The sequence below is a fragment of the Arachis stenosperma genome, chromosome 3 (assembly GCF_014773155.1).
Source record: "Arachis stenosperma cultivar V10309 chromosome 3, arast.V10309.gnm1.PFL2, whole genome shotgun sequence".
NCBI classification, from domain to species: Eukaryota; Viridiplantae; Streptophyta; class Magnoliopsida; order Fabales; family Fabaceae; genus Arachis; species Arachis stenosperma.
In genome coordinates this window covers 146,124,905-146,146,814 of record NC_080379.1, presented here as the reverse complement: position 1 = coordinate 146,146,814, position 21,910 = coordinate 146,124,905, and the positions used below count along the sequence as shown (strand labels likewise).

The following is a 21,910-nucleotide window of genomic DNA, read 5'->3' as shown; positions in this document are numbered from 1 at the left end:
TTGATGCATGCTTGATGATGACAGCTCCTCCTGCTCCACTTTTGCTTCCTCCTTCACGTAGCCACCCTAGCTACCTTCTGTGATGAGTGAACCCAAAAGTAGAGACGTGCCATACTTCCAAGAAATCTTTCTCTACTGACCAAAATCTTTATCATCCATTTTTTGTATGGAGAAGCTAAGATCTCTTCACCAAATCCTTTCTTTCTTGATTGAAGATCTTAGCCACAACATACTTTTTGTTTTCTTTTTCTTGCCATCATTGTGATGGTCTTTAGCTTGCTTCTAACTTCATCTTGATAGCTTGCAAAAGCTTCCATGGTTGCTGTGATGGAAGTGACTGAAAGTGAGAAGCAAGTAGAGAGAGAAGAGAGAAAATATTCAATGGATTTAAACAATAATCAATGAACAAAGAGAGAGAATAAAAGTGAATTCAAGTTTCACACTTTTTTTTGTTGAGTAGTGTGTAGTGTCATTAAAGCAATCAAATCAATTTCTCTTTCATAGTTTCATGCATGTATTAACTTCACTTTAATGAAATTTGAATTCCACCACATGATTAAAATGCACGAAGCAATACATTTGCTTTTCCTATTTTTCTTCAATTCGGATCAAGCTAGTGGGTTTGCCACTAAGATTTGAATTGGGCTAATAATAATGTTAAGAGAATCTGACCCAATATCAAATTATTGTTTCAGCCAAGTTACTTAATTATTTTAACCAAGGCTGAATGTTTACAAACACATGGGGTTTGCAACTTTTCTTTTCTTTTCAGCCCAACACAAAAATCTACACACACAAAATTATTAATTAAGCAAGTATGATTTAAAAATAAATTAATAATTTTGTAATTAATTATTTTAATAATGTTTGTTCATCATCAAATTTAAATTAGAGTTTTCCAAACTCATCAGTTAACTAGATATTTCTCCACAAATTAAAAGTATCCATAATTAAGAATCTAATTAGATCTTTAACCACATATTTTTTGAGATAAATATTCTATTAATTTTAATATTTTTATATGAAGATGACATAATTACAAAATTAAAAATAATATAGAAACTTAATTGAAAAGAAAAGAAAAAGTATAAGAACCTAATTCAAATTATAGGGACCAATAGAATAATTAAACCTTAAAAAAATACACCTAGCAAAATTGATTTGGGTTAACTACCAATTTAGTATTAAAAAAATTTAGCCACTAACAAAAGAGTCCATGAAAGATATTATCGATAAAATAGTCTCTAAATAATTTAAAAATATGACAAAAAAAATCAATAAATAATATATTTTTTGTAAGTAACAAAAAAAAAACTTTTATATTTAGTAAACGACTTATTCATTAGATCTAAATTTTTGTGGCAACATTTGAATAAATATTTAGAAAGTACACAAAAAAAATTAAAGCAAAATTTGATCTCTAAATTTTTCTTTTTATTTTTTAAAAAAATGTGATCATTCATAATAAATTCACTTGACAAAAAATTATCAAAATTTAAAAATAATATCTTGTTTTTCTAATAATAATTGTAAAATTTTTTTATCCAAATTTGATATCGGAAATTATTTTTTAAAATATATATTTAATTTAATATTTAATTATTTTTGTCGTTTTTAAATATTTTGAAGACTTATTTGTCATTAGTATTTTTTAAGATTCATTTTATGAGCATTACGTATTTTCAAGTATTATTTTAGTAGTTTACTCAAATTGATTTTGTTCCTTTTCTTTTTAATTTATTATTAAAATATTTTATCCATCACAGCATCTTTCTTCCATCCAGTTATCTTTGTCATGGCTGAATTTCGTTCATAACACCAGACAAATTCATCCGTGCCAAATATTGGGGGGATCAATGGGTTCGGGTTCTGTACAATCGCCCTATAGTCACCTTCAATTAGAGTGAATTTGTCCATGACTATCTTCTCACCATGTGTTTTGATCTCAAATTGGAAATTCTTTTCTTCTTTACCTAATTACAAAGTAACAAAACAAATAAATAAATGATCTATAGAGAATATGGAAATATGAGATTGTAGGTATCTTTTTGTTAATTCTTCATCAATGCAACATTCATGGATGGCCAAAGGGAATAGAAAAAAAATACCCTGTAGTGCCATGTCCAGCATCTTTTTTATTCTCCCAGCTGAAAAATTCTCAACCAATATAAGTAAATCCTTTCCAATAGCTTCCTCAACTGAAAGGTCTGTCAACTCAACAAACTTTGTGTTCCATCCATTGACCATCTCATCAACATTAACTGCCAAAATTGGAACTGATGCTGTTTCAATTAATCTAACCATCTCACTCGTCACTGCTTGTAGTTCTTGCATCCCTTCAATCTTTAAACCATTTAGTCTTGTATCAATAGCTTGCGTGCTTATATCCATAATCTCATTTATTCATAGTCCTTCCATGGTAAGCTCTTTCCCTTCACAACTTCAAGGAAAGCCTTGTATGATGATCTTGGACTCATCTTTGTAGGATCATCCCTTTCACCAGGTTCATGCTTTGCACCACCCCATCTAATTTCTGCAGCAGTGTGTGATCTAAACCAGAAAACTACATCCATAGAAGAAATTCTCACAGTTGCCATCCCACAAACAACGTCACCAAGAGCAGCAGCTCCTAGGAAGCCTGCATTAGACAAGCTATCTGTACTCAAACCTGTGGAGTCCTTATGGCACTTAGAGGGCCATAAAGCTAACTCTCTTATGTGAGATTCACTTGGAGCCACACCTAATCTCCATACCTTGTCTCTATACAAGAGTGCTGCTCCATCACATCTCACAAGATCCATTATATTAGGCCTCTGTGATACAAGGGGTGCATCTCGCATCAGCATATCGTACAAGAGTGCGTGCATAGGATGTTCTTCTCAACAATCTAATATTCTAACTCTAATTCCTTATTCACATGGATGACAAATACTTGAGCCAAAAATGCACAAACCTACCTTAGAGGAAAGGGAACAAACCTTGGTGTAGTGTTATGGCAAACTACTAAACCCCAAATTCTCTTTCTCTTTTGTGGCTGAACAACATCAGATCCATTCCCATCTTCATTATCATTGACCACAACTGTCATAACCAGGGAAGCAATTGAATTCATATATTGCAAGTGGCAAGTGGCAACTATGAGCAGCTATTAAAGTTGAACCGCACAAAGTTAAATCAATGAAAACTTTGGGGTCTTGAGGCATCTTCACATGCTTTGCATGACAATCAACTATCATATAGACCTTGGAGAATATCAGTGGTTGGATAGTGCAAACCCAGATATGGCTCAAGGCCTGGCTTTGCAACCTCAGCAATCACTTCCCTATGATCATCCTCATGAAATTTAAAGCCATCACCCTGTCATAACCCGTGAGCTCAAAAACTTCTTGAACCATGGTGTCACAAAGCATTTCCATGCTATCACTGGGCAAAGACAGCAATCTAGTTATTACTTTTGCCGCAAGCTTGTAAGATTGGGCGCTCTGGCCGAGTCATGGGAACTTCATGAGGCTTAACAGGCTCAAAATCAATGATCAAACTATCGGTAACACGATGAACAATTGCATAGGGCTTCCCAGAAGTCTTGCAATGAACTAAAATGGGGTTAAGAAGTGAAGCCTTCAGAACTGCAAGGGCCTTTTCCAAAGCAACAGCACTCGAGGCCGTGAAAATAGTCCGAATGTCGGTGCCAATGGCAAGAGCAGGGTGATCACCAACACCTAGGACAGCATGGCTAACCATGGTAAGCATTTCAGATGCATTCTGACTGTATGCAATGACCCTAAATGCAGGGGCGAAGCTACATTATGGAGAAGGGGGGCCATAAATTTTTTACATGTAAATTATATGTAAATTTCAGTTTAGCCTCCCCTTAAAATTTTATTTTAGTCTTATTTTATTGTGTAAATATTTTTAGCCCCCCTCTAATATTTTATCTAGCTCCGCCCCTGCCTAAATGTCTTCTCATCCAAAGCTAGCAAGCACCCAAAGGGCTGGACGAACTTCCCGTTCTGCATATGATGAAGATAAGCTGCTGTGACCCTGTCACATGTTGGCTGGTTTTCTCCACTGGCTGTACCGGAAGACAACCACACCGAATTCAAGTTGTCGAAGGAACTACCGGACTCCTCAGAGTTTGGATGGAGCTTTGCATTCATAGTTAACTGCTGGATGATTGGCTTGGCCTCGACGATGACATTCTGATGCCGGAACCAATAAATATAGAGCCTTATTCGAATATGACAAAATTCTTGAAAGTCAAATTATTCAAAGTAATGATAAATTATGAGCTCAATCACATCATGACTAACGAAGAAAACACTGTTCGATTCATATCCCAAGTAACTAAATAGCATATCGATATTCTAAGCACAAAGACGCACACAAGCTACAGAGACACGCTTCAGCAGAGCATAGCTTATCAGCACAGGAAGAAACAATTATAGACAAGAATTTCAGGTTTTAAGCGTAGAGCAGAGAAAGAGAAAGGTGAAATCACCGATCTGGGAAGTAAGAATTATGAATATGTGGGTGAGAATTGCAGAGCGGGTGTGATGCAGATGAAGAAGATGAAGCCGAAGCCGAAGCCGAAGCAGAAGCAGCAGCTATGTATGGCATGAAAGTGAAGGCATTTTAGGCAAAGATGGATATTTATGAGTTAATGAGTTTTTGGTGGCAAGTGACAACAACTCAATCAAGATAAACTACTGCAAATCCCCACTTCAGATTACACAACTCATCGGTCGTGAGTCGCCACTGTTCAAAGAAATGGAAACAAGTAAACATATGTTTAGTATTTCGCCAATACTATGGTGAGGAAAGAAAGTTGGTTCCTCATGTGATGAAAGTAGGTGGCGCCATTTTAGTGTGACGCGTGTGACTTCGTTGCAGGGAGGGAAAGGTTGCTCTGTAGAGGCTATTGACACGTCCTATTTTCTCTTCATAATTATTTAGGGTTAATTTCATATTGATGTTAGTTAATAATGATTATTGCCTTGGGTGATTTTAGGCGTACTAGCGTGTTGAGTTTTTGTATAATGTTGTGTTTTAATGAACTGTTTTTTTTTTTTTTTTTTGTGGGTTGTGAGTTTTTGAGTTTAATTTTGTGTATAAAAGTAATATAATAACATGGAGTGGGTGTTGTATTGAAGTTCTCTTGGTTTTATTTTGTATGGGTTGGATTAGGACAAAGAAAATAAATTGTATTTCAATAGTTTTTAAATCTCATTACATGTGACAAATAAAATTTTTACTCTTTTTGAAAAAGGATAATTTTTATCATTAAAAAAATTAAATAATAATAAGGGCAATTTACACATATAAAATGATTGAAGAAAACGTTACGCAAATACAACATTGATAATTTCCATACGCAAATACAACAAACACAACTATATATAATCCGCTACACCCTGCAGCGGAACTTAATTGCACGTAATCTGCTACAGGGTATCGCGGATTACGTTGAGGGCGAGGTTACTCATAAACCGCTACACCCTATAGTAGTTTATGACCAAATGGTTTTTATGCATAATTCGCTACACCCTGTAGCGGATTATGAGTATAGTGGGTTGTCTATATATACCGCATGAGGCTGTAGCGGAAATCATTTGAGTTATTTTGGAAAGAAAGTTAGAGAGAGAAAGTAGAGAGAAGGGAGAGAAAATTTAAAATATTTGAGTAGTTTGGAAGAATGGAGGATGAACGGCGGTTGTACCGGCTCGACGGCGTTGCTCACGTAGCCGGAACCATCGATGCAGAGGTAAGTGTTTGTATTTCCAAACACTATTTTAATAAATGTATATTTTATTCAATATTAAGGAAGTAATTCATTAATTAGATAGATAGAGACTTAGTTTAGGTTTTGGTTTGTAAATGAAAATTTGAAATATAAACTTTGACATCTAACATTTAATAGTCAAGGTAGAGAGGTAAATTAGTAATTTCAAAACCCAAGTAGCTTAAGACTAGAAATACAAGCTATAGTTTAGTTGGTGATGTTATTGTTAGAAATTAAGCCGGTGTTCTTTATTTCTGAAAATGCAGCCAACCCGATGTGTGTATAGCGTCCGTAGGCAACAGAATATGCCGTTACATGATAGGATCATACCTTACTTAGAGAAAGCTGGATTGTACCACCTGGCTAGGCTGAACGCGCATTGGTTCTGGTTGGATGAACCTCTGGTCAGCACATTTATTGAGAGGTGGCGGCTTGAGACCCACACTTTCCATATGCCATTCGGATAGTGTACTATCACGCTCCAGGATGTGGCATACCAGCTCGGGCTGCCTGTGGATGGCCAGGCTGTTTCCGGGTGCATGACAGACTTCCACATGCACATCGAGGAGGCCAGACTGGCATGAGAGTGGTTCGATGAGTTATTTGGTGAGCTTCTGCCACCAGATAAGAGAAAGTTATACACAGTCCACTTCACATGGTTTCATGAGCGGTTCAGAGTGTTACCAGCGGATGCTTCGGAGGAGACCGTGCGCATATATGCACGCGCGTATATTATGATGCTTCTGTCGACACAGCTGTTCATGGACAAGAGTGCTAATCGAGTCCACCTTCGCTGGTTGCCTTTTGTGGCGAGACTTGACGATATGGGCAGCTATAGCTGGGACGCCGCTGCATTAGCGTGGCTGTACCGATGCATGTGCAGGGTGGCGAACAGAAACGTCACCAACTTGGCTGGACCCCTACAGTAGCTACAGTCATGGATCTTTTGGCGGTTTCCCATGCTGAGGCCGCCGGGTTTTGATGCCTTCTCTTTTCCATTGGCATCCAGGTATACTTTAATTCATTCTTTCTTTCAAGTTCATTACGTTCTATATTTGAAATTACATACTTACGTGCTATTTCTGCTACTCAGATGGACCACATATTTGCCCTCTTCTGATGGGAAGGAACGGCGGATTATACAGTATCGTCTGGCATTGGATCGACTGACTCATCGAGATGTAAGTATTTTGTTTCTGTTTGTTGTTATTTTAATTGTTTTTTTCACACTTATATGTATACATTGGTATAATGCTGACCTTGCCTCCTGTTTATCAGATTGTGTGGGAGCCTTATGGTTCGCTGGACGTACTGGCAGTCATCCATCCGGAGATACTGACCGAGGAGCACAGCTGGTTATGGCGGGCTGTCACCAGCCTGATCTACTTTGCAGTTATTGAGTGGCATCAGGTTGACAGGGTCTTCCCACAGCTAGGGGGCATACAGCATTTGCCTGAGCCAGCGCTCAACATAGAGTATCTTCATAGTAAGGACGGCAGGGGTGGAGATAGATGGTTCCCCACTTACTATAGGACATGGCATCAGCATTGGGACGAACGAATTCGTTCTGTGTTGAGTAACCAGAGAGTTCCTGATCCTGGTCCATTCCCTAAGTACCTGGATTGGTGGCACTGTGTTGCACATAGAATTCTGTCACCAGGAGTTGCTTTCGCCGACCCCAGGCCAACCCAAGTTCCGGACGATGCTATACTCAGAGGGTCGTCGCAGGCGTCGACTAGAGTTCCAGCATCCGATATGCCGGATAACAGACGTTTGGAGCGGAGACAACGCATCGGTACACGTGCCACTGATCGCGACTGGCGTTGGCTAGACGACATGATGCAGGAGGAGCAGGTTGGTGGTGATGACGGAGGCCAGGCAGATCATTGGCTTCGTCGATCTTCTGCTAGACGACGAGCTGCTCGTGGTGGAGGAGCACCTCTCGTCCACCACGATGACGAGGCAGGATCGTCCCGTCAGCACCCTACAGACACTCATGCTGGTGGCACCGCGGAGGCTAGTATGGGTGGTACACCTTTTACCCACGTATCTAGCTCTCAGGTACTACATGGGTGTAGCACACAACTGTTAGCCGATCTTGCTACCACTTCTTTCACCATGGATTTGGACGATCAGTTGGGTGGACCCCAGTTCTATGCAGATTTTGATGAGTTCATACGGGGTGACGACGTTCATCAGTACGAGAGCCCGATTCCAGCAGGCCCTTCAGACCCTACGGAGTATAGGCCACAGCCAACGGATATGCCTGAGACCCAGGTTCCTGAGACCCAGGTTCCTGAGGCCCAGCTCCCGGTCGACTTGAATGAGCCCGCAGGCAGCCCGTACGACACTTGGTTCGGGATGGGGGGGACGCCACCATCTGCATTTAGAGTTGGGGCATAGGAGGCTCCGCCGGAAAATCGGCGAGCGGCTAGGGTTAGGCGTCCGACTCGATGTGGCACAGGCTCGCACCTACTTGGTCCATTCGGCGGCGATCATGATGTTGACGGTGACCAGCAGTAGCGTCCGACTCTCTTAATTTCCGACAGTTATCCATGTATGAATTATGACTTATTTATTTTCTGTTAGGGTTAACGACTTGTGACAGTTATATCTGTATTAGTTATGTAGTTATACCTGTATTATTTTTGTACGAGTTACTGCGAATGACGATTTTATTTTGTATCAATTCGTGCATTTTGCATCATGGATTTTAAACCCTAACATATAAACACCACTATATTCATAATCCGCTACAGGGTGTAGCAGATTATGCATAAAAGCCATTTGGTCATAAACCGCTACAGGATGTAGCGGTTTATGAGTAACCCGCCCTCAACGTAATCCGCGATACCCTGTAGCGGATTACGTGCAATTAAGTTCCGCTGTAGGGTGTAGCGGATTATATATAGTTGCGTTTGTTGCATTTGCGTTTGGAAATTGCCAATGTTATATTTGCGTAAACGTTTTCTTCAATTATTTTATATGTGTAAATTGCCCTAATAATAATAATAATAATAAGGATTAAGTAATAGATGATTCGATGTTAGCTTTTTGTATTATTTAATAGATACATAATATTTGACGTGTGTTTAATAGACTAAGCTTTATTGTGAAAATTACGTAAATGATTAATTTGTTGTGTATTTTTGTTTGATAATTAATCCACTAATAATGATTGAAGTAGTAAGTTCATGGCAAAGGTTAATATTAAAGTAGTTTAGAAGTAAGTAATTGTTGAACCAAATTTTAAAATGTTCAATAGTTATTATATGCAAAAAATAGATATAGCATGTTGTAAAATGTAAAAAGATTTAAAGATGACAGCAATGTCATAGTTTCTTTTGATTAATATTTACTAGCAAGTAAAGTGAAGGTGAGAGAAGGTTAACATGAAGAACCATGATCTAGGTTTTAGGGTTTATTGAAGAAGGATTTTGGGAAGTTTACTAGGGTTTAGGTTGTTGAGTTTATGATTTATGGTGTAAGGTTGAAGGTTTTAGGTTAAGAGTTTATGGAGGTAAACTAGTGTTTAGGGCTTAGTAAGGTTTAGTTAAGTTTAGCATAGTTTAGGGTTAGAATTTTATGTTTAAAGTTTAGGATTTATGGTATCTAGAGGTAAACTAGTGTTTAGGATTTAGGAAGGTTTAGTATAAGTTTTAAGTTGTTCGATTCATATTTTAGTAAAGTCAATAGATAATTAGTATTTAGTCACATGAACATGTAGTTAGAGTTTCGTGAGGTGAATGATTAGTTAGGATTTTGGTAAGTTGAATTTGTGTTTAAGATTTATTTTGACGGAAAAATGTCTAGAATTATATTCAATAAAATAAGGTTTAGGATTTATGTTTTATTTAGGTTAACTAGTTTGTAGAATTTTTTGAGGTAATGTAGGATTTAGGATTTACTAAGACGGAGTAGGATTCACAATTAGAATTGAACAACAAATTGTGCAGTTAGTAATTGAATGAATTGGAGTGGGTTGATGTAGTAGGATTTAGGATTAAATACAACGTTGGCTAATAAAACATACTGAATACAAGTTGCTGTTAGATGGTTGAAATATTAAAACACACTTAAATTTTTTAATGCGCGAATTTTTTATTTGTTGATTTTTTTTATGTTAAAACAAATGCTATTTTGTACTATAAATTTTGATAACAAAAAGATTATAAATTTGGTATTTATTAGTTTATGTAGGATTATTATATCATTAAATGAAATTAGTTTACATTTTTTAGAATAAAATATATTTTGGCATTTGGTGTAATGAAGTAAGTTTTATAATTTTTGTAGACAAAATGGTTGTGGTTTTAGGATTTATGATTTAAGATTTGTAGATTTAGAGTTTTTATGTATGATTTAAGGTTTGTTTATGTCTCATAGAGTTTGTTGAACTTAGAATAGAGTAAAATTAGTTGATGGTAAATTATAGTTTAGGGTTTGTTATAAATCAGAATAACTTGAATTCGAATAAGATGCTGTGTGGTCATCCTGTACCTATAAGGGGGTTTTGCCAGTTATAAATCAGTGAGCCACATGTGAGAGAAAAAATTATCAGGGATTTGTATATGGATGTAGGGAATGGAAGAATAGTACGGTTCTGGGAGGATATCTGGTTTCTTCATGGTGTTCTTAAAGAGTTGTTTCCAAGGATTTTCTCGGTCTCAAACCTCAAAGATTCTGTTATTGGGGATTGAAGGTTTTGGGATGGGGTAGAGTGGATATGGAATTTTCAATGGAGGAGAGAGCTTTTTCAATGGGAGTTGGCACTAGTAAACTAACTCCATCAGGATTTTACAGTCTATTCAGCTAACATCTGAGAGGGAGGACAGAGTGGTCTGAAAATTTAATAGATCTGGTATTTATTCGACTAACTCATTTGTGCAGGTGTTGCAGGAAGCGGTTCTCCCGGAGGAAATAACAAGCTATAGCTTCACAAGTGTAATTTGGAAGGGTTTCGTTCCGCCAAGGATCGAGTTATTCTCTTGGTTTGTGTTGGTGGGGAGGGTGAATACTAAGGACAGACTATGTAGACTAGGTGTAATTAACCCAAATGATCGTACATGTGTCTTATGTGGTAAGTCTGTGGAGTCTGCTTTTCATTTTTTTGCTGGTTGTGAGATTTTTTGGCAGGTGTGGTGTGTTTGGCTATTCGCTCTTGGAAGGAAATGGACCATGCCTGGTACACTCAAACAACACTTTGAAAGCTGGACGAATGCTGCAGCAAGAAGAAGTGAGAGGAGGAGATGGGTGATTGACTTCTTTGCTGTTATCTGGACAGTTTGGCTAAAACGGAATGATAGAATTTTTAGGAATCAAAGTTCACGTGTGGTGGATATTATTAGTAGATCCTTCTTGCTCTCCGATGAGTGGAGTGGTGGTGAACCCTATGGTTGTTGATGGCAATGACGAAGATAACTAGGGGTTGTCATGACTAGAGTTGTCGAATTGTTCTTCATTATTTTATATGTTCCACCTTATTGTGTTGAGCTTTTTCCTTCCAAAAAAAAAAAATAGTTTAGGATTTGTTGAGTTCTACTAGAAGTTGGAATTGTTTTTAACGAGATGAAGTAGAATTTTAACATTATGATCGAAGAGTAAAGTTTATAGTTAGAAATTGAAGAAATTTGTTCGTTCAATTTTTTTATATATGTTTTAAATTAAATGAAGTTAAAAAAACAAATATATTTAACAGCATTTATAAATAATATTTATATGAATATCTATCTTAATTTTATATTTTTAACAACGTAATATTTTTTTATCATATTTTATTTAATTTAAATAGATTTATTTTATATTTTTAAATATTAAATAATGTATAAATTTTTTATTTTAATATTTATTTTTAATTTATAACTTTAAATTTATAATTTTAAATATATAAAATTAATTTTTTAAAAAATAATAGAAAAGTAGCTAAATATTTTCTCTTGAGTAGTTAAATATTTTAGGATTCGGGAACAGATCCTCTCAATTTCTTTTAACAATTGAGAGAGTAAAGTGTGATCTCACACTATTAATTTTATAAATGGGACAGAGAAAGAGCAATGAAGGGTTAGAGATCACATTTTACACTCTCAATTTTTTTTAACAATCGAGAGGATTCATTTCCCGTACTCTTAATTTAATTAAAAAAAATTTAATTATTAATTATACCAAATCAAATATTATTTTTCTAATAAAGACTTTCAAGTTAGTAAAATTTTAGCAATTTAAGTCTCTCAGATAGGCTGCCAGTCTTAATGACATGCAAATTCATAATTTCCTCAGATGGGTGCTATTCTTCATAACCTTCAAATTCATACAGCATTGTTATGTTATGTGAAATCATGCGTGCATTAATACATTCCATTTAGTTTGAACTTCCATCTCTCATCCCACGAGTCATGCATGATTTGTTACTTTTATTTATACATTGCTTGCTTGAAAAATTCATTATCTTCAGTTATACACGAAACCCGTTAGCCATATCTCTCATCATCTTCTGTTACCAGTCAGAAAATCAATGATTCATTCACCTCTAAGGCTCTAACCAACCATCGTCTCTGTTTTGTTCAGATGTTCAGCCATGCACTTCGTTTAACTAAATTGCTCAGTGTCAGTTTTACGTCCTCCATGCATTTAATTTAAATTAAAAGTCTTATATCCTTTTTTGAATCAATCATGTTTTTTATATGATTTAATTATTTTTTTTCATACCCATCGCATAATTATCCTGATCCGTGTTCTATAAATTACATCATATGTTACATTGATCACATACTCTAATTTCAAACTCATTCAAGCACTTTTATTCCTTTTAACATATCTTTATTTTAGTTGGTATTTATCTAATGGCTCTCATTCCTGATACAATCCATGAGCGTTCATTTTTCTTGAGGTTTCTTTTGAGATGGTATGAATTTTGGTTCATGATATCGTTTATTATTTCAAATATTTAAATCTATTAAACAAGATTTATTATGAATATCATTTTTTTATCAAATGCTTATTTCCTATCCTATTTTTTCGAATGTTTATTATCTGGACATGAGTGAACTTCCAATTAATTTTTACAAGAGATTTCAAGATAAGCTCGCTTCATTGTTAACCTTTGTTGATTTTGCTGACAATGAGTTGGAAGTTTTGATTGAGAAAAGGTCCCGGACTGGCATTATTATTGTTAATAATTTTCGGAAATTTTCATTCTTCTATGGCCTTAAGCTTGATGGTTGTCTTGAGGTTTCTTATCTGAAGATTCTTTTCAGTTGAGCTCTGTCCATGTTATGTTAAAGATTCATCATATAAAAGTCCTCAACTTTATTCTATCAATGAATTATTTTATATTATTAACTTTACAAACTTTCTTTCCATCTGATAACAATAGTTTAGTTTCATTAGATATTTGTGTTCAAGTTCAAAGCATAGCACAATAAGTTCTTAACACAACTCATGTTCCATTGTTATAATGAGACTACAATGTCAATTAATAATATTATATGTATTTGAACTTTATTAAAAGTTGATGTATCTTTTTTTTATCATTTGGAGATGTTTATTTTATTTCTTGTTAATGTCCAGATGGCTAGTGATTTTTTCCTTGGATATGTTCTTTACTTTCTATTCATGTAATACAATTTCATGTTAATTTAGTAGTTTTTAATTTGATGTAACTATGTGTTTTTTTCGTGAGCTACCTATGTTGTTCATTACATCTTTTATTACTTATTAATATTTAATATTTAATTAATATACTGTAATCATTCAATATGTTGATCATCAATTTCAATTCAATATATTATCTGTTCTTATTTTGATTACTTTTGCATCAGTTTTTTTGTTTATTATATAAAGTTGTGAATTTTTTTCATGGAATAAATAGTCATTTCTGACTATGAAAAATCCGGACGCCGACAAAATTGACAATGAAAAATTAAAATTAAAGTTATATCCATATAAGATAAATTTTGTTCGACAAAAATAATCAATTATTACATTTTTATTCATAATTTCATAAATACTCTTGTTCTTTCATCTCTCTTTATCTCTAAAACCAATTCCTAACCCTATCAATCTAACCCTGCTCCCTCCTCCTCTGTCTTTACTCTCCAACCTCACCATTCCCTTCCACCACCACCATCCCTTCCATTCCCCTTACCCTCCCTTTTTCGTCGACCATCACCAACTCTAACACCACTATCGCTTATTTCCTTCCCCACCTCTTCCCTCTAACCACTTCTTTTACTGCCATTGAAGACCCTTTTCAACTCCTTCAGAAAGAGAAAACTTTTCAAATTAGAAACCCAGTGTCGATGACGCTTCGAGATTCATCGATGCCGTAGTTAGTGAAGTTCTGGCCGTCTTCATAGCCAGTGAAATTTTGGCTCTTGTCTCGCTTGTAGAGATTGGGGTTGAGGTCCGGAAGCAAAGAAGGTGCGTGGCGGAACAGAACTCAGGGAGGCGCGTGGTGAGGGCGTTGGTGGCAGCGAGTTTTAGCGGCTTGGATGGCGGTTAGTGGTGAGGCCTAGTAGGTGAGAAAGGATGGCTCTGGAAGCGTGTTTTGAATGGCTTTGCCCCAGTATTGCAGCATGTACGTCTTTGGCGTGAACAGATTTTTGTCTACATCGTTGCCGCTGCTGCTGGAGAAACCGATTTGCATGTTAATAATGCGTTTGATGAGAAAAATATTATTAATTTTTTTTCTCACTTTTGAATTTCGATCAAATAATGTGTTAGACTGAAAATTAATATAGAAATTTTAATTCTAGCTAGTTGTACTTAAAAATTTTTGTAACAGGATTCTAATTTGCAGGCGAAATAATTATTGATGATTGATGATGGATAATATATATATATATATATATATAGTAAGAGTTTTCAATTTAAAAAGTTTTTCTTCTTTAGAGGAGCTGAGGAGGATCTTCAATGGCGGTGGAGGAAGTGGATGGAGGGGAGAGGTGGGGAAGGAAATGAAGCGGTGGTGGTGTTGGAGTTAGTGATGGTTGACAAAGAAGGGATGATGAGAGAATGGTGGTGGTGAGAGGAGATTGTGACCGCAGAGAAGGTTGGAGGGTAGAGACAGAGGAAGAGGAAGCGAGATACGGTTAGGGATTAGACTTAGAGATAAAGAAAGATGAAAGGTTAGGGGTGTTTACGGAATTATGAACAAAAATTTAATAATTGGATATTTTTGTTGAACAAAATTTATCTTATATGGGCATAACTTTAGTTTTAATTTTTCATGGTCAGTTTTGTCAGCATCTAAATCTTTCATAGTCAGAAATGGCTATTTACTCTTTTTTCATGTCAATTATTTTTAATTCTGATATAGTCCACGTCTCGGTGATTTATACAAAGCATGATTTAGTCTGGTTTTAATTTTGTTTGTCCGTTAAATTCAATTTATCATGGCTTTTATTAATTTAGTTTCCATGTTAACTATATTTTTAATATACATAAGAGTAATATATTTATAATTTTGTTTAAGCTTTTTTTACCATGATTTTTAAATATCAAGTAAAGCTTTCGGTTTTAGATATTAGGCTTGTTTGGACGTCATTTTTAGAAATAAAATTTTTTAATGATCGTTTTTTAAAAGATCTTTTATAAAAGTAAAAGTGATTTTATGTTTTAATATCTCATGTAAAAAGATTTTTTTATCTATCAATTATGTTTGACTAAAATAAGATAAAAGTACTTTTTTGTTAATTTATTATGTGAAAAACATATTTTTTTACGAAAAAAGATCTTTTAAAAAAAGATGTAAATTATAGCTTCTCAAAAAAAATATTTTTTTTATTTTTCTAATACTTTTACTTTTACTATTAGAAACTAGTATTTTTACCCGTAAAAAATTACGGGTATATTTAGACTAAAATTAACTATGATAAACTATAATAAAAATATCTAAAATATTTAATTGTAACGTAGAATAAAAATAATAAAAGAAAAAAAATAACAAATAGTAGTAATAAAAAATAACATGCTATTTTAAATTAAATTTGAGAAAATTTTTTTGAATACAATATTTGTTGTGCTACTTAAAGCATGCCCTTCTTTATTGTGAATAAGGATTTTCAACTCCTTTTTACTTCAAACACGAGATATAGCAATATAAAGTTGTCCATGACTAAACACGGGTTTAAGAAGATACACTCCAACATTGCTAAGAGATTGTCCTTGACTTTTATTGATGGTCATGGCATATGAGACAACAATAGAAAATTGTCTCATATCCAATTTGAAAGGCCATGGTGATTGAGAAGGAGACATGCACATGCGTGGGATTAAGACCTTTTTGCCAAGATAGCTTCCAACTAATACTTCTGCTTCTATAACATGATTAGATAACCTTGTTATAATTAGTCTGGTGCCATTACATAAATTTGCAAATTGGTCTAGATTTTTAAAAAGTATTATAGGAATTCCAACCTTCAACTTCAAAGCATGATGAGGTAATCCTAAATATTAGAGGCTATTTAAAAACTCTCGAGTAAGTGTTTCAATAGCATACTGTCCACTTCCATAAGATTTGTCAATACTATATGAATTCAAGTAAATTTTTTCATCTTCTGAAATTTTCATGATAATATATTGATTTATCTTCTCAACGACATCAAGCATAGAACAAAGAATTGCTCGTGATTGCAATTAATTAGAATCCAAGTGATTTTCAAGAAGATTGGATATATACAATCCACAATAAAACTAAGAGGATCTTCAAAATTTGATATGAGCAACTCAGTAGGAATTATAATCTCAGAGATGCCATCATTAGGTCCACCTATATTGCCATCTCCAACATTTAAGATCCATTATGAAAATAAAGTAATTCATCATTATCAGCATGTGAAGATTCTTCTAATCTCATATTTTTTGTAAGTCTCAAAACACTACAATAGTCCCATATGTGAGAGGAACATATGCTTGCATTAACAATTTCTATCCTGCCACCTCCAGGAATGACATGAAGAATTTGTCTAAAATCTCCACCAAAAACCACTACCTTCCCACCAAAAGACAAATTAGCATTATTATTATCTGTAGATGGTATAATGTCTCTTAAACTTTTATCAACTGGCTCAACACTATATCTGTGAACCATAGACGCTTCATCCCATATGATAAGCTTTGTTTGCTTTAACAACTCAGCTAGTTCACTATTTTGTTTGATATTACATACAGAATCTTCATGCACTGTTAATGGTCTAGTAAACCTATAATGAGTGTTCTACCTCCAGGTAGTAGCAAAGTAGCAATTTCACTCAATACAACAGTAAGACAATCATTCATTGTGACCTTAAAAAAGAAGTCAAAACTGTCCAGAGATAAGTCTTACCTGTTCCTCCATGGCCATATACAAAGAATACTCCACCATTTTCTTTAGAAACTGCTTCCACAATTTTCTCAAAAACACTTTGTTGTTCTTATGTTAATGATGAGAATAATGTCTGAAACTCATTTTTCAAATTGTTCTTGTCATAATTTAGCTCCTTATAAATTAAACCATTTTAAAATTTCAGTCTCACAAAAATTCTGGAAAAGGCATATGAGGATATTCCTTTAAACTCTTTCTATTACCTTGCAATATCATCTCAATTTCGTATAAGCATATTGTTTTCAGCCAATCATCAGTCAAAGATAAATCTGCAAACAAAAAGAAAAAACAATATAAGAACAAAAAAAAAAACAGTTATAGTAAAAAACACAATATGAATCATTAAAAAATAGATTTTTATTAGAATCAAAGGAGAACCTGAACTTTTAGACAATTTTCTTTCATTATACAAAATATCATCAGATAGAAGCCTCCAAGTTTCTTCCCCAACATATTCTGGTCTGCTCACACTATTTGATATCAACATCATAGTGAAAAGCTTCCTTAGATAATCACCTAAACCCCAACATGAAGCTTCTTTGATAGCTTTAATATATTCTCTATCATCATTAAGTAATCCCAAAGCAAAGCAAGCACCTCTAAACCTATTGTGAATAACACCATTTTTACTTTTGATTTGGTCATAGTTGGTAGGACCTTAAACAAAATTCAACATCATTCGTAAATAAAATAATTCTCCACATGTTGGAGGTACATAATAAAGCCTTCCAATAGTATAGCCACACTTTTTTTTTACCAGATTTTTTCTTTTTTTATTATAAACAAAGAATCTTGGAAACTCAGAATATGTCAACTCTTTAGCCTTCGAGTAACTATTATTAGCATCCATCCATGCAGTAAATATTGATTGATCAATCCCAGGTTTTGACAGAATATCATCAATATCTTCACCATCTTCATATAGAATTGGAGTTCGACCAGGCAAATGAAAGTTCAACCTCTGTACAGCAGGTTCGCTAGAATGAATGGGGTATGCAAATATTCTTCAAATAGCTTCACATGGGGATATATATCTACAATCAAGATAGTTTTTTATTTCATCAATAACTTTATTTGATCATTCACTGTCATCAGCATTATCTAAAATAGCAGTGACGCAATCATAACCCTTGTTTATATATTTGAAGAGATACTTAATTGCTCTACTCTGATTACACCACTCAACATTCATGTGTGCTTGATATTTCGTTAACAAAGAAGGATTATAAGAAACAACATAGCAATTATCTAGAGCCACATTTCCTTTTTCAGCATAACAACCAGCCTTTCTTCTTCTATATATTAGATACCCTTCAGCATCAATAGTTGTTAAATCAGCAAAAGACTTGGGATAGAACTTTGAACAACGACCTTCTTTCATGCATGGTGAAAATATATTTGCAGAACCGCATGGACCATGAAGCATAAATTTTTTTACAGCCTTGTACAACTCTGGATGCTCAAATTGATTAGGAATCTCAACACAAATTACTTTATCTATATCTTTTGGATCTAGAAATTTGCTTAAAAAATCCAAGAATATCAAAATATGAGCATGTGGTAGACCTCGTTTCTGAAATTCAATTGTGTGAATATCTGCACATAAATCATAATATAGTACATATTAGCAGCTATAGATATACTTGATGCTCTTAAAATAGTATATACTTTTTTTAATGTACACCTTACCAGCAACAACTTTACCAAAAAATCTTTCCTTTTTCAAATCTTTAATTAGCATATCAAGCTTCATTTTGAATATTTGACAAACAATGTCAGGATGGTCTACTGGTTTGAGATGTAAAGGGTCTAAGAGTCGCTTGATCTCTGGCCATTCTAGATTACATGTGAAAGTGATGAACAAATCTGGATAATCAACATGGCCACAAATTGCAATACAATCATGGTATAAGCCATCCATATAATGCCTACCTCCTATAAAACTTGATGGCAAAACTATTCTTTTTCCTACACTTAAGCTACTTGTTTGACCTATAGATTTAGCATTTTTCAAACTCTTGTAATCTTCAGCTCTAAGTTCCTTTTGATGAATCCTAAAATATAACAAACGTTCTACTCAATCATAGTGTAAGCATCCACTACAAATTGCTGAAAAAGTTACTTAGAAACCAGTATTGTTGGAGCTTCTGTTTTCTTGGTTTGAAGCCTAAATGCAAAAAATTGTTGCATGGTCAATTTTCTCCTCTTGTTAGGTTTCAAACTCCCGATAATTTTATGTTAAATATCAATTCTATAGCCATCTTCTCCATATAGAAAACGAAGTGGATATTGTAAACCAAGATAAGCAACATGAATCTCAATTACACGCTTTAAGCGACCATCTTGCCTTTCTAAGATTATATCTCTGGTTGATGAAAGAGAATCAATATCACCAACAACTAAAGCTGCCACTTCAGAAACATCGGGCAAATTATAAATTCTTCCATCTTTTTCCCTTGAACTTAAAAGCTTTGATGGTTTCAGTGGCTAAGAGAAGGGGGGGTTGAATCTTAGCCCCTTTTTGCTTGCTGACACTTGCTGGACTTCAGATGAGACTTTTCTGTTTTATCTCGTCCCTAGTCACGAGACATTTTCATTTTGTCTCGTCACTTGGCATGAGACATTTTTGATGTTGCATCTTGAACAATAAAAACAGAATTGAAGTAGGAGAGAGAGAGAGAAGATAACACCCAGATATATCCTGGTTCAGCTGCTAAGTGCAGTGCAGCCTACATCCAGTCTCCATCACAACAATGATGGAATTTCACTATAATAATCCAGATTACAACTTGTAAAGTGCTAACCCAACTTACAAGGGGATTCCCACAGAATCATGAAACACAACACAGATGTACAAAGGAACTCTAAGACATCTATGGCTTTTTCTTTTAATTTTGCTCTCTCTGCCTTTTTCCGCTCTATGGCTTTTTTTCATACAAACCTCACTGTTTGCCTTTTTCCATGAGACTCAAGACATGACAAAATTAAACAGAAAAATACAAAACAGAAAACATTGAAGGAGAAGAGAACTGCTAGCTTAGGTAGCTCTGAGAACTCTGTGCCTTGCACTCTCAAATCTTACTCCTTGAATCAAACCATGACTGTTCACCTCTTTTATAGAGAAGTGAAGCCTTCATAGTTGAGACCCAAACCCGAGCTCAGTTTCTTCCCTTCAACAAAAACCGGTTCGGCCATACAGAGAGAAGAGGTAACTCATGCAAAAACCAACATGCAAATACCTCTAGTCCTTCCTTGGTCACCACTCTTCATCAATCCGAGCGCTCCATCCTTGGCTTCCTCTCCAAGATGGATTTCTGGCCCTTGATGCTTCATGATGATGATGACTTCATCTGCTTCAATTTCTGCCTTCAACCATCACTTCGCCACTCTAGCTACTCCCTGTGGTGGTTGATCAGGAACGAAGACAAGTCACGCCTCCAAGATCTTTCTGCTGGCCGAATCTTCTTCTTTCTTTTTTTTGAGCATGAAGAAGCCAGGATCTCATCACAAAATCTTACCATAAGTGATGCAGATCTTAGCCACAGCATACTTTTCTTTTTCTTTTTCGTGCCATCAACTTGATGGTCTTTAACCTTGCTTTTCTTTCCTTTAGGTAGCACCAAGTAGCTTCCATGGTTTTCTGTGTATTAACCGAAGAGAGAAGCAAATGTGAGAGAGAGAAGAGAGAGAAATTTGAACTCAAACTAATGGGTAATGGCAAAATGAAATTAAAGTTCCACTTCCCTAGCTTAGAGTAGCGTGTATCATCATAACAGCCATCAAATCAATCTTCTCTCTCTTTCTTATGTTTCCAATGCATTAATTACATTTGAAATCCTTCAAAATAATGAAGTGGAATCCGTTGGAAGCATTTAGTTATTTCCTTTGCTTCATGGATTCGAATAGTGCATGGAAACATTCATCAATATTGGGCTTGGTAGCTATAGGTTTCAATTTGGCCCAAAATCATTTTCCTTTTGGATCATAGTATGTATAGAACACATTGGGCTATTGAAATTTTGGCCCACTAAAAGCATTTGCTTTCCTGGTAATTTATAGATCAAGCATTGATCACATAAGAAAGCATTCACTTGGGCCTGCATCAATAATATTCATTCTGGCCCAAATAAAACCTGCATTACAAAATTAATTTAATTAATATTAAATCCAAAATTAATTTTGCAATTAATTATATTAATAATATTTAGTCATCACAAATATTAGTTTAGAGTTTTCCAAACTCATCAATCTCCCCCTTGATGACAAACATTATTAAAATTGAAATGGAAAAAATAAAGATTAGTGTACAAGTACTCCCTTTGAGGATTGAGTTTCTTCCCTTTTGAAATGTTACATGGCTCCCCCTTTATATGTGCCACTTTTACCAAGAGTAACATAAACCTGTAACATTTTTAATCAAGCTTCAAAATAACAATGTTATTCAACATATTTATTTGAGAATGTTGAATGCTTGATTTATGAGCAGAGTTTGGTGATAATCAAAACTCATTTGTTATCATAATTGATTTTCTGCTCAAAAATTCAACAAAAATCCAAACATTTTCCTGTTCAACATATCAGAGCAAAATAACATGAAGGAAAATATTTATAGAGCAAAATAAGGCAGTTTTTGATATTTTAAACAATTTACAGGAACTGCCAAAAATACATTTTCAAACCAATAAGTCTATCAATGATTAATCAACATTTTGGCATAGAAAATCAAATATAAACCAGATGCCAAATCAGAATTTATCTAAACATGATAT

The 21,910-nt window shown here is 34.7% G+C and overlaps 1 pseudogene; it reads right to left on the bottom strand.

Annotated features, from left to right (window-relative positions):
* Window positions 1-1,743: 1,743 nt before the first annotated feature.
* On the bottom strand, window positions 1,744-4,323 carry LOC130966838 (phytochrome A-2-like; annotated as a pseudogene).
* Between the last annotated feature and the right edge of the window lie 17,587 nt (window positions 4,324-21,910).